This window comes from Sphaeramia orbicularis, chromosome 11 (assembly GCF_902148855.1).
Source record: "Sphaeramia orbicularis chromosome 11, fSphaOr1.1, whole genome shotgun sequence".
Lineage (NCBI taxonomy): Eukaryota > Metazoa > Chordata > Actinopteri > Kurtiformes > Apogonidae > Sphaeramia > Sphaeramia orbicularis.
In genome coordinates this window covers 45,226,286-45,241,599 of record NC_043967.1, presented here as the reverse complement: position 1 = coordinate 45,241,599, position 15,314 = coordinate 45,226,286, and the positions used below count along the sequence as shown (strand labels likewise).

At 39.2% G+C, this 15,314-nt stretch overlaps 1 pseudogene; it reads right to left on the bottom strand.

Annotated features, from left to right (window-relative positions):
* The window catches only part of LOC115428489 (sodium bicarbonate cotransporter 3-like), a 51,684-nt pseudogene that overhangs the window by 26,554 nt on the left and 9,816 nt on the right, over window positions 1–15,314 (bottom strand).

The window sequence follows — 15,314 nt, the reverse complement described above, 5'->3', positions numbered from 1 at the left end:
GATTTGAACATTTTTATTTAAGAAACAGTTCCCCAGACACTGATGGAAAATATGGAGGAAAAGAAATTCGAGTGCGTCACTGAGTCTCACCATTTTTTCAAGCAAGAGTGGGTCAGAATGTTTTCTTGCCTATGTCAGCAATGGAGCGCACCAGAGGGATGCGATTGGCTGAGCTTCCTCTCATTCTGGTGGTGGTGTTTCTTCAGCATGGCTTCCCGCACCTTGTCACGTAGGTCCTCTTTCAAACTGGCCTGAAGCCACCATGCTGTCCTATAACCATTTCTGAGCCACACAAACACACATGAAGAAAAACAGAAGTTAGATATGGGCCACAGTGAACATGATAAAATGCAGCAGAAATAGTAGGAAAATACACTCCATAATTACCAGCAATTTCCTCAATACTGTTGGCTCTCATATCCAGCATGACTGTGCCATTGAGTATGCAGCTGCGTAGTTCGAATAAGCTGTGTAGTGACGCGTACCACATAAGGTTTACTCCCACTCGCTCCACCGCCATCTTCTACATCCTCCTCAAACTTCAGCCATCTGTAGATAAACACCAGCCAATGTATTCAAAGGATTAGCCGCATTAGAGTTCAAGAACAACGTTTGTTTCTATGTGCACGGCTTGCCTAATTGTTTTTCTGATTTTGACTGTAACTTAAAAGCCCTGGAAGCTGAATGACTCATAAGTCCAAGTAAATCAGTGATGGAACATGTTCTTAAATTGTCAGCCAAGTGAAGTTAAAATTTTCAAACCTGCGGTTTTACTAAACTGTTCAGTATTAACCACATCTTCTGAAATTACAACTGAGCTTATGGAAGATAAATAAAATAATGTGTTCAGATTGCTGCAGATTCTGAGGGATGCAAAAGCAAACTTTAAGGCGTTCAGTGATGAAGAAAGAATTTTAATCATGCAAAGAACTTCCTACCCGCAAGCATGATTAGTTCTGCATGAAACACACATAATCTGATAAAGGTTTCCAATTTACTTGTAATTTTCAGTATACATGATTATGCTACAAAGCGATCATACAGCCACATTAAAATGGGCTTATCGTTTTGTTTCAGCGTTCACATCTTTCAGACCTGGCAGTTTTCCTTCCACTCAGTTGCACTGGCCGTCTCTGAAGGACAACTCGTCTAGCTCAGTGAAGAGGTCATGGGGGACATGCTCCAGGTCATCATCCTCCGTCCCCAGAATGAACTGGACCCGCTGGAGGGGGTATCTAGAGAGTAGGCAAAGGCAGAAGTCATATTTACAATGATTTTAACAACTACTGACAAATCCATAAGAAACAGTGGTGGATGCTTTCACATACACTTCATATACAGTCCAAGTATTTTCCTTGTAGTGACTTACCGATCTATGTATTCTCTATAAAATACAAGATCGGAGACACAGCAGGAAATATGAGCAAAGAAAAAAGAAAGCGTAGTAGATGAAAAAGAATCCTTTACAGTAAATTGGAGAGAAAGAAAGTGCGTGTGCCCGAAAGGAAAACAAATATACGAATTGCTTCTGAGACTGGAGAAAATATACTATATAAGGTCCAATAAGATCACAGCACATTTTGTAGGCACTGTAGGCATACGTCTGCGGCCTCCGGCTGGTAAAATGTTTAGAGGTGGAGTGTAAACTCAGATTCTTTCTAGCAACATTCTTTTCATGTTTAATTAAATTAAGAGGACAGTACCAGGACATCTGGAACCAGAGAGAAAACAGAAATAGATATGGTAGATTACAACTCTGTGGGGACGCACAAATTGAATGACTGGAGGCAAAAGAAAGAGTGCTAAATTACTTTACACATGGGGTACACTGTCTGGACTGATGTGTAATTTCTGACCTTATGAATGTACTTTATAGTGAAGCAATTCAATGTAACAACAATTTAAAGGTGCATTAACCTCCTGAGACCCAGTAAGTAAACATTTTCACTATTTTACATGAAATAATTCCTTAATTGGAATAGCATGATTCAACAGTTTTTTTAGATACATTTTTTTTTATTTATTTATTTATTTATTTTTTATATAATGTCCTCTCAGTGGACATTTTTATGTATTTATTTATTTATTTAAGTAACACTATGAAACTCTTGTCCACTATAGAGGACAAAAATGCATTGCTGGGTCTCCAGGAGGTTGATAAAGCTTATCAAAATGAACACATTCTACATGACTGTAATGAGTTAAAATGTATATACATGCTTGAGCATATAGAGTCTGTTTAGTATGGAGGATAAAAGAGCTGAACGCATGACCAAAACCTGTAAAAAACCTGTTTATGTACTAGAGGTAAATAAATGGGCAATGAAAATGTTTGTGGAAGCAGTGTTGGGTCCAACTTTGCATATCTCCCTTCAAAACACACACTGATGCAAAATATATATGAGGATTTCAGCTGACTGTACATCATAACTGAAGCTTCGTTGCAATATGTGATATTTATTATTATTTTCATTATCATATGCACTAGTCATCACTCAATCCTAGGGCAGTTTCAGAGCTGTCTTTGTATTTGTGCGTCGTGCAGTTCAGGTGACGCTGCAGCTTCCCACACAAAAGCATGTCCACCAAGCTGAAAATGTCACAGCCTTCAGTCACTGTCTGCGGCCTTTCCCAGCGGACTTAAAATGCCTTTTAGAATCGAATGTTTTATTCACAAGGGTATGAAAGACCGAAGGAAACAGCAGGTTCGAGCAAAGTGGTGCTATAACCTGTTAATTCGAGGGGTTGGTATGATTCATTACAAACCACAACACTGTGCTATGACGCAGCATTTTCCAGTCACTTCTTTACTGCATTGGTTGAAAGTAAAACATTATGTTGTAGTGACATTTTAATTACAATCAATCACATAAATCACACTTGTTCAGTTTATTGTCAGAGAGGAGTATTAATCCAGAAACAAAGCTTGTAATAAGAGAATTCAAATGTTTTCCTTAAAGTATTTACAAAAAAAACAATTATCGAGTTTGAAAATTAATTGTCGAAAATGTATTTTATTAATCACTGCAGCGCCAATTGGAGAGACATTCATGGTATAACTTCTAAATAGTTTCTGACCATAAGTCGGGATTCTCTGCCATCGTCCTTCCCCTCCTCTGAGTCTTTCTCTTTCTTCTTTCGGTGGTGTCTGTGTCCTCGGTGGCGATGCCGGCGCTTGCTCTCCCTACCAAGAGGAACATGGACGCCGACGTACACGGCTCTGTGGCCTGGGGAGAAAAGAAAGGACAGAACCAATGCAGACAACTTTAACAACCATCTAATTTCACAGAGAAAAACAAAGATAAACTGAGGAAATTGTGCTTTGTGACCCATTATACTATACATACTGTAAGAGACGTAAGGTGGGGTGATAAATGTGAACTCAACAGGTAAATAAACACAATCCTTTCTGCAGTGTTCCTGTAAATTCACACTTTGCCAAGACAGTGATCAGAAATGCCCACAGCCACTGAGATTTTGCTACTACTCTGGGAACGCCCCCTGTTGCTCATTGGCTGTAATAGTGGTAGATTTCACTTTTAGAGTCAGAGCTGTGGAAAAACACATCTTTTTTTTTTTTTTTTTACACATACAGGACAAATAGCTAGAAGACCGAGGGGAGATATTTGCTAAATCGAACAAGTATAGGACGGTTTACTCCATTTTTACCTTCAAAGAATATATTAATAGAACAATTTGCTTCTATACACAATTTGATTTGTCTATTTTCCTACTTTCAGAGGTTTTTGTAGATAAAAACTCATATTTTATTTGAAGCAGCTCCTTTTTGTTTCCTGGTCACCCATTATGCACATCAGATTACTGCTTCTCTTACCAAATAGAACACACAAATCAAAAGTGCAGTCGCAAGTCAGATGTCTCCCAGAAGGCTTACAATTATACAAACAGAATACTAAATTCAATAAGTGAGATTTAATTTGAGATTGTTGAACCTTTATGAAAATGACAGCTAAAGAAGGCATTTTAACCCTCCAATAGTGAAAAGCAGCACAAGCAGAAGACCGACACAGATTCCAGATACATTTTCTCCCCCTTTCTTATGACATAAAGAGTCAACTTGAAAGAATCCAGACTATAACATTTAAATTTTTCACCCATCTGTTTTCCCCCAGTGTTTAATCTACTTCCCCTCATTATTGTTACTGCCCCACAGGAACTGTGTTCTGAGATGCAAACGTCCTATTTTTGGCCTACATTCTCTGCCAATATTCATTTTACACAGATGAGTCATATCTCTTTGATTTGAGAGGAACCCAGAAGGAATGAAACCAAAACGCAGCACTCAGGGGAAGGCATAAGTGGCATCCATATGAGCAAGAGGAAGAGGTAATAGACAGAAGATGAAAGAGCATGCAGAGGAGAAAAACCTGACAACTCAGCTGGACAGAAAATAGTAACCTCTAGGGATTCACAAAAAAGAAAAAATAGTATAAATGGACACTGAATGGAGGAGTGTGGTCATTCATATAAATAAAAAGTACCAGTAGGAGGTTCAGCTCAATATGAAGGAGATACAATGATGATAATTCTGCTTCAACAGGACTGACACTAAGGGTGTTTTCACACTGGGTATCCAGATCCATGCCATACCTGGACACAATCACACCTTTCCCGCAGATGTTGCATTCACAAGCACGTACTGTGGCCAGTGCCCGAGTACAAGTGAGTGTTAAAGGGTCGAAACAGTAGGTGGCAGGGTGGAAGGAATTCTGTCGCTATCCAACAAACATGGAAGTCAGAAAAAGACAAACCCTTACGTCATTAACCGAGTGACTGTTCTGATCATTTGTCTAGACAGGCAATACTTTTCTGTTAGCCTGTTTGAAAGTGAAGAAGAGCGACCTTCGTTGTCCCAATACATCACCAAGTGGTTCGGTCGATAAGGCGAGCCCGTGCCGTGCGGATCCGAGGCTTTTTCAGGAGACAACAGGAGCGCCGTTTATGGTCTCATGGTGATTAGGTCACTTCCGAAGTCAGAGTGGTGATTAGGTCACGTCTATTCTCAGGCACAGATCGCTTTCACACTGCAACGTACTGTACTGGAGTCCACGCAGTCCATACCTGGACAACCTTTTCAGCTGGACTCGGGTACGGTACTCGAGCACGGAACGTTTGCATTCACACAGATAAAATTAAGCGGACTTTGGGGTTAAACGTATTCGGATATGGACTCGGGTACGCAGTGTGAAACGCCCTAAATCAAAAACTCCGCCTGTCCACTATGTAATCTTACTGATTTCATTTAATCCATCACTTAATCACATAGTCTTAAGATGGGGCTAGGTAATTGAAATTACTTAAATCTACACCACAGTGTTAAAAAGAAGATTTACATCAAAAGAAAAGAAAATCCCAACAAAAGAACCCCAGTATCCTAGTCCTACGTAATGTTGTAACTTCAGCATGAAAGGAAAGACAGCAAATGGAAAGGCTTGTATTTACTTTCTAACTCCTCCCTCTCGTAGTTTGTGTGAGTGGTGAAGCTGGTCTTCCCGTGGTCAACTATTGCCTCCTCATCTAGACCCTGTAAACAACAGAGAGAAAAGATAAAGATACATGATATGGTCAAGTACAGCAATTATTGTTCCATCATTGATTAGAAAAACAGTATCTCCAAAAGGGAAATTGTTAGCTGCACTTCTTCTTTTCTTTTTTTCTTCATTTTCTTTTTATGGTTAAACATAAACTCAGACATCCAAGACTGTACTAGACTGTAAAAGCTGAGTCCTTGGAGTCTAAGAGATATGTCTGCTGAGGAAAAAGATGAAGGAAGAAACATTCTCAAACATTATTATTCAGTATTCAACAGCTATTGCAAATAAACACCCATATAAAAGATTATTAAAAAGCATGTAACAAAAAATGGTACGTGATGATCATGGGCATATTGTTTATTATACCATCTATTGAAGAAGGATTTAGAATCAACAGGAAAAGTGATATGAGATGCTGAGATTCTACAGCAATTAGAAGCATGTCTGAAACTAAGTGCTGGAACATGGATCATGATTTTATCAGACTTCAGCTTTGGGTTGGCTCCAGACAGAGTGGTTTGGCTTTGATTAGACTGGAGAGAACGCAGTGCTGTTTGGGCAGTCTGTTGACAGTAACTTGAATAGCTCTAACACTACACTACATGGTGTAGAACTGTCATAGTCTACCAGTGTATCTTCTTTGGAGAAGTGACCATTTAATAGAGCCGTATAGTGTAAGTCCGATTTTTTTTCCCCAAAGGTATGTACATGTGAACAATCCATCTTGAGTAGCTGCATTGCAGGTAGGAGTGTGATGGACAACGAACTGTTTGTAAAACAAACACAGTTGTTCCTGAATGAGTCACTTGAGAAATCCATCAAGTTCGACCCAGGTAGTAAACACAGGGGAGAGGTGACTAAAGTGGTTGTGTCTTATTTAGCTAAAGAAATCAAGATGAAAGGTTGAGTTATGAAATGCTAATGTCAACTGTACAGCCACAATCTGACACAGCCATCTAAAAATATTTTCCAATTCTGACATTCTGTCATTCCTGTCACTGCCAAACCTGTTGGAAAAGGAAAATATCTACAAGTTATTTTTCACTGTCAATTACAACTTATTTTAACTCTATTATAACTCTCCAATGAACCAAGGTATTCATTTATTCATTCATTCATCTTCTGAACTGAGTAGTCCTTGAGAGGGTCATGGGGGTGCTGGAGCCTATCCCAGCTCCCTATGGGAGAAGGTGGGGTACAACCTGGACTTCCAGTTCATTGCATATAGAGACGAACAACCATCACTCTCACATTCACACCTATGGCAATTTAGATCAACCAATTAACCTATTAATGCATGTCTTTGGATGGCGGGAGGAGGCTGGACTACCTGGAGAGAACCCACGCAGACGTGGGGAGAACATGTAAACTCCACACAGAGAGGTCCCCCCAGGGAATCGAACTCAGGAACTTCTTGCTGTGAGGCTACCACCATGTGACACCGTGTTGCCCTGGTATTAATGTAACTAATATCAATAAAATAATGCCTGGAAAATAGTGGTATCTTTAAAGCAGCACTGTATTTTAATTGTGCAAACAGAGAAATCCCTCAGCTCTTTATAGTCTGTATTCTTCCAAATGCGGATGTGATCTTTTGGTCAGATTACCCACCTCTGTGAGAAAAAGGCCAGGTTTCCCTGCAATATCAAGAGACTGGCTACACTCATTAAAAGAGGGTTACAACCTTTGAGAAAATAATTAGCTTGATATTACTGTCATGGAAACATCAAGAGATGGAAAAATCCAATTAGCGCACACATACAGCTGCCAAGACAAACAGAAGTAGAGGCAGTATTCTTATCAAATTACAGCATCCTGAAACAATGACCAACACTTCTGAGGACTGTAGCATATTAAACCGATCCTGTAGGACCTAAGTGGATGCACTATCTTTACCCTGTTGTTGTCCTTATTCTAATGAATCAACCTTTAATAAAACTGAAATGGATTACAAAACCATCAATCTTTATTACCCAAACCCAGTATGGTCCAATCACTAACCTTGATATTAGCAGTCCCCTGAGTCCCTGGCCTTACGTGGAAGGACATTTAAAGCAGCGACAGAGACAGTGTCTCCAATTACTGCAGCATGTTTGGCAATAACAGAGTGTAGTGTGCTGGGAGAAGTCACTGTAGGTCTACTAACAAAATACAGAAACTGATACCCATGTTACTACAGGCCAAAACCACAAAAATAATGAGAAAACCAGGCCCTTATGACATCGAACCGTAAGAGGGCTTCAATAAAAGAAAAAATCAAGAAATAAAAAAATGACTTTAGATTCAGAAACTCAAAGAGCTGCTGCAAATTGCTTCATGCAAGACAACACAGCACACACTCCTTTGTTTGAAATTCTTGTCTCGTAGCTTAAATAAGCCAGACACTACCAGCTGCTCCTTAAGACCACAAAAAAGAGACCACACAAAGAGAATCAATATATGCTAAGCTAGCTTGGCTTCACGACCAGTTTGTATTTCAACAGGAGGAGAGGCCTATTTTAGACATGCAGTCATATAGAGTGTATAAATACCAAGGATGTATAAATACCAAAGGGGAGCAGTGAGGTAATGCTAACTTTAGGTCTGACTGTCTGACTGAGACGAGTGGGCTGACTTCAGATGACAGAGTAGGTAGGTACAATCTGACGGATGAATCGGAACTTGAACATCATTGCAAATTGCTACATACTGGCAAAACATATGACAGGTTACGTCAGGATACCGATCATCAAGGTAGAAAAGTCCAAAATAATCACACAAATTGTGGAGATTGTGTGATATTCAATCTAATATGGGGTATTGTTAAAAAATAAATTAACACCAGGGCAGATACTGGTAACAGAGCTTTGATACTAATTTTCTGTTTTAACTACAAAGGAAATTACATTATACATTACAAACACTGGTTCATTGGTTTGGCCAATTATTCAGTGCCAACAGGACATTTTGCATGTGTATTGTTGCAGACAGATGCTGCCTTCAGGTTCTGTTGATCAGGTGTGAGTGGATGCACCTGTGTTTCCACCACAGCTGAGGGTAATTGTCCTGTGTGGGTCTGGATATAAGGAGGCTGACACTCACTGCTCAGTTTGGCTGTGACATCTGAGGAGTCAACAGCCTCGTTTTGATCTCCCCATATTGGCCTTAAAAAAAGGAAAAAAAAAAAACAGCATTGCATTCTGACCCCCCCCCCCCCCCCCCCCCTCAGTCATTGGTTTTGTGGGTTTAAGGACTTTTCGGTTTTTGTCTATCACTGTGATAGATTTAGTGGGTGGTGAGGGTTTCTATCTAAACCACATCTTAAAACCCTTTCTGGCCCATATTTGTATATCGTTACTTTCCCTTGGTTCTACCCCAAGCCTTCACTTGGTGTTTGTGAAATGTAAAATTATCGAATGTTGGCTCTGATGGTGGCTGATGGCTTATATCAAACTTTTAAACAAGAAATACATACTAGGATGGAAAAATTAAAAATCAAACCTTCGGATCTTGGGATTTTGGAATTAACTGGATTTAGTTTGGTCTATTGTTGGTCTACTTGTTGTTCAGTTATCTTGGTTTCTAATGAAGCCAGGAATAGTACTACAGTGTTTTGGGTTTTTTTTTTTATATTGGTCAGCATCCTATTACACATTACAGTATAAAATGTTATATTTTACAGGTTTTTGGCAAATTTTTATACTGAAAGTTTCATCAGAAAATATCAACTCATTCATTGCAATGACAAGTCAGTAACCTGGCATTTTTCCCACTCACTGTAAAGTAGTTTTACAACATAAATGAACCTATATGGTATTACTATAGCCTGGCCAGCCATCCGGTTTTCTCAGTGTACTCAATACTGAGAAAACAGTCTTGAATTGGGCCAATCACTGTGAAATATGCACTATCTTTTCTATACCAACCAATCGCCAGTCTGGGGGTGGGTGTTTCGCAATGCGTCATACACACCGACTTCTTTTTGTAGTGAGTCAAAGTCAGTTCCAAGTCCGCAAATCTCTATACAACTGTTGTTGGTTGTTTACTGGATTCAAAAATAAGGATTGAATTACAGATTGCACTCTGTATACTCTATTTTCTCTGACAAAAGTGACAGTAATCATTCACCAAAATTTTTACTCCACCATTATCGTATGCCAAGATGAAAACATGCTGAGGTTTGACAATAGGGATCTGCTCATTGCATAACTATGTCATATCCATCTCATCTGTGATTGGCTTTGGCTGTGCGTCTATTAGTCCTGCCTTCGTATTTGGATTCAAGCCTCACGATTCCAGACAGATTTCTCATTGAGAAAGACGGCTGGGTGGCCAGGCTAGTATTAATATAAATGAAACTAGTCCTTAGGCATTCAAATTTGGCTTCATGCTAAATTTTCCCATTAACTTGAGCAATGCTGGTTTACTATCTTATGGACACTTGAATACAACACAGCCCAGAGTTTGAGAATCTTTTCAATCCATTCATCCAATCTCAGAATGGCAGGACTGTCAAGTAAGAGAAAATAGAAACAAAAGGTGGTGATGTTAGCCACATGCTCAATGGATACATGATATCTGGCTGATATTGGCTCCTTGTGTTTCTTAGTTTCAACATGCCAGTCTTTCCACTGATCTCAGAATTCTAATGGAAAGCACGTACACGTGTTCAGCACCTGCTCTCCCTTTTTCATTACTGGTTCCTACTATAAATATGTCTTCAATGACAATCCGATTTCCATATATATATATATATATATATAATATATATATATATATATATATATATATATATATATATATATATATATATATATATATATATATATATTACCATAATCATTTCCTCGCATACAATGAATGATGCAATCTATGACTGTGTGTGTGTGTGTGTGTGTGTGTGTGTGTGTGTGCATGTGTGCGCTTCCCAGCTGGTGGATTTGCATGATAATCAGCAGCATTGCTCTGTGACAGTGTCTTGATGAGCAGTGGTAATAATCAGCTGCACAGAGGCAGAAGAGCAGCAAGAAATTAATCTAAGACTTGGTGCTGGCCATTGCCACCCACAGCAGATTAAGGGCAGGGAAAACTGATCAGACTGACTGTATGAGTGGGAGTCTTGCATGATGGTGTTTCTGGAAAAAGCACTGGAAACTAGTGACAGCCTAAAATCTGACACATGCTTTAAAACAATAAGTCAGTCGAAATCTAATATCTGTAGTCTATCACACTAGCTACTGCATATACCACGCTTGGATGTATATGAATACTGTAATTACTTAATATTCTATTGACAAAAAAGAAAATTCATTAACTCAACAATTAATAATGCAGATCTCTGGCCACTGTTTGGCTAGTAGCCACAGTTCTCATTCTACTTTCCATGAATCACATGAACCATGTTTCCGATCAGGGTACAAAAAGCTGGTTTGAACCTATTCCTGCGTCATTAGCACGGTCTTATTCTTAAGCTTCTTAAAATACCACTTCCACAAATCTGTTAATTTGTTTACATGTAAACATTATTTATTATGCATAGTGTGCATGTTGTTGTCATGTGTGCTTGGGGAAATGCATGCACGTGTTAAAGTCTGTTGTGTGCCATCAGTCTCACATTGCTTGGTAGTATTTCAGAATACATGAGGCAACCTGTCACATAGCTTTGACCGAAATAGCCCCCTCGTACGACAGTCACAGCCCCTCGGCCATGGAGGTGATGGGCCATTATGCCCACAAAGCACAGCTGTGGCTGTGGGGACATGTACCACTGGGGATGGATGAGGGCCGAAGAACACCTGCCAGCTGAATATGAAAAGCCACTACAGAGTTACATCAACAGAGGCATGATAACAAAAGTCCAATTTATCTCTGGCTGTATCTGCACAGTAAAGACTAAATGCCATACTCTGCTCTATTTCCAGTTTGGATCATCATATGAGATCATGTGCATCTGCTGGCAAACACTTCAAGTTCTGTAACATTACACTACTAAACCTTAGTAAATCCAGATTAAGCATGCAGTCGCTCCCCATACATAAAATCAGCGTTTGAGCTCTGACAACTAAATTACAATGCGTAACAAACACTACAAGATACAAGCAAAAAATAATCCCAGTGGCATGAACTTAACCTATCAACTGTAAATGTAAATCTAAGCACAGTTTTCTGAATGTATGTGTGCTGCAATGCAACATTAACTTCAGTGGATACAGACATCATGCTGTTCCCTCCATAGACATATGTAAATATATTGGCCCCTAGATCACACACCAACGTCAACACTATACTGGACAGTGCCATAGTGGCCTGTAAACAGATGCATGTAAGCAGGGGAGCTTCACTTTTTCATGACGTAACCCACTATAATTACATCTCTCGACTTATTTCAGTGATTCAGTCACTGTCATATTAAAGGAGATAGAGATGATTATTACATAACACAAAAAGAAGTTTGTCTTCATTTAGCTAGAATCTGTGTTTGGGCTGTAATTGCTACTTGACACTTGAGAGAATTAGGTGGATAACAGACACCCCTGAGCACCTAGCAGTGATTAGAGATTAAATAACAGGAAGCAGAACTATTGTGTGCTCCAGATGGATCAGAAACTGCTTAATATTAGAAGAACTCATTGAAACTGGTTAAGAAATGTAACTGATGCATAGTGAATGTCACCACAGAAAATACCACAACAGTTTGGAGATGAGATCTAGTGAAAACAGTGTTTAATCCATTCTAATTCATTGTCAAAGGAATACAGCAACAGCAGGTAACTACTACATACAAACATTGTCATGTTAAAAAATGTCACTCTTCTTCATTGTCTATTTGCACCTCAAATGTGAAAGGCTTTACTTTAAATCTATTCTGCAACTGTCTTTTTTTTATTTTTTTATTGGATTTTTCCATTCACCCTGCACTGCATTATCTAGTCTGTCTTGGATCATTTTGAAAGAGTGAATGATGCTTAACAGGCTAAAATGCCCCTAGCCACCATTAAAGTAAAAATCTGCATCTGTGACAATGTAGAAGTTTTGGTTTGTTACTAAACTGAAAGGAGAGGCAGTTGTCACATCCATTCATGCTGCTTTTAAAGAATTCTGAAAATAAACACTAATTACAATTCCTGGAAATGCCTCAAACTGCTATTACAATTCTGAATATTCATGACTAATAGGACTTAATTACCACAGCATAAACTGTGAAATTCTCTGTAATAAATTATCAAGACAAATAAAAGACTATGCTGGTTTTATATGACCACGTATGCTTTTCACTCATTCAGATCATTTGACATCTAAATACCAACAAAGTTGCAGGAGCCTGAAATAACTTAAAAGTTTTTCTATTCTAACACTGATGAAAAGGCATGTATGCATGCGCCCATCAGAGAGAGACTCGCTCAATAATTAATCAAGTTTCCAATAAAAACAGACCTTTTGTGTGCCCTTTAGATAACACAAAAAGAGACCATATCATGAGCACTAGGATGAAAGTCTGGCATTATTTTAATCATGTTTGCATACAATGATTTTCAGCTTTTCTTAGGTGTGTAAAATCACATGCGTTTCTTTTGAGCTGAAGGATTTAAGGCCTGGGCTAACCTTTTTTTAGAAGTAAACTCAGGGCTTACCATGTCTCCTTTCTCTAAACAAGGAAGGTGCACAAGTTGAACTTAATGTCAGACTCAGTTCTGCTAGTATGCTGGATGTTCGTGTAATTCTGTCCAAAGTTTGCCCTTCAACAACCTGCATTTCTAAGTCTCTCTTAAACATGTGCGGTTTTTTTTGTATTTTAGAAGATCACACAAGAGCAGGACCAACAGTCCCCTCTAATTTTAGTTCCCTGCCAGCTTTGCATTACTGGGCCCTGGTCCAATTGATAAAGACTGATGTAAGATAGGTGTTACATGGTGAGACACATATCCCCTGAGATTACGGACTATCTCTGCTTCACTCTGCCAAATGCACAATTATACACTGTGGACAAGAATGATGTACTGTTACAGGCACTTAATATTACATTTTATCAATAATTGTTTTCTTATACATCAGGAAAATGAGACAAGCATATCCATTTATGACTGTGGATAAATGGCACACAACTCTAACTGTATGAGCTATGTGTATTACATAATTGGGTCAAACTTATTTAGGTACAGGTAGCAACTGGGCTTTCCAGGTGTTGAGGTAAATGTAAACAGAGAAACAACTAAAAGGATCTTGATAACAGACATACTTCCACCAAAACGCGCAGTCAAACACCTCATCTTCCAAAGTCAGAAAAAAGGAAACAATTGTTTTTAGTTTTTATGGATTTGATCTTTAAGCAATGCATTATTTTGATTAATAAAAGTGGTTTCTTCACTAACTTCTCAAACCATGTGCTACCTTGGTACCTTTTTGCTAACTCAAATGTCTTGGTCAGGGGCAGCTCCTATTGTTCTGACAAGTGGGTCTATGTCCACCATGATGTTACTAAAATTGTATTGTTTACGTGACATAAGAGAATGTAAACACACGTGAAGTCGTATTTTAGGCTATAGGGTACACTAGATTGTTTACACAGCACTGATGCACATGATGAAATGTTCTCCAAACTCATTACATGAAGTTTGGAAACAAAAGGAGATAAAATGTCTAAGATTCACTACACAGATCATGTAAGGTCAGTCATGACTGTATGTACATAAATCTTTCAGTCAAGAGCAGAAAAAAAAATGTCGGTGCAGAAACAACGGGGGAGCATAAACAAAAACAACACAATCTCCATCATTACACCAAAAACACACTTCCCTGCAGAGGCACAGCAGATGGAAACCGTGCTGGTTGCCTGCCTTACAAATATTTTCTTTTCTCTTTATGTTTACACCCATTTTTACAGTCAGTCCTTGTTTGTGACTACCACCACATCTTAATTTCGGCTTTCAGTACTTTTAGGGCGCACTGAATGGAAACAGACATTTTATTTTCTTGTCATCTATATTAACAACATGCACCTTGTTTGGATTCAGCTACCTTGGCAGACCTATTTTTCAGCCTCCTTTTCCTGACACTCTACATTGCTCTCTTTCATCCTGCTCTCCTTGTCCCGCTCCTTTAAGCAGCCATAACTGTTCCCGTTGATTTCCTCTCATTCCTGCTCCTTGAGGCGATTAAAGAGTAAAAAGAGAACACTTCCAATTCAAGAGACATGTTGGCTGAGGCAACAGCTTCTTGCTTTTTTTTTCACCTTACCCTATTTATACTCTGTTCATTTGACCAGAATAAAAAAAAAAATCTGACCACCACCTGCTCCATTCATTAGCGCACTACTCCAGTGTACAGTTGAAGAACACTGAAGGACAAACCATCATAAACAAACCAATAACACTACACGCAGCCACTGGGTCCTGCTCAAGTGCAAACCACGACTGTTGGGCACGCATAAACGCACACGCATACACACATCAGACCAGACGTACCGTAAGCACATGCTCCCCTTCGCCCTGTTCATCCATTTAGACTAAAACATCCGCAAACCAAAGGCAGCAAGGATGTTAGCCAGCTCCTTCTTTCTGATGGTTATCGCTATAGTGGTATGTGTGTGAGCTAAGCGCTAACAGAGATACTGTCGCACTTGTCTGTTCCCTCTTCCTCCGCTCATCTCTTTATACAGAGACAGGAAGAGAGAGAGAGGGAGAGGGAGTGAGCTGCTTCAGAACACAGTGCTCTGCTCCCTGTCAGCCCGCTCTTTGCTCAGCAGCCAATCCCACCATGCCACCATGAATATTTTATTCACCC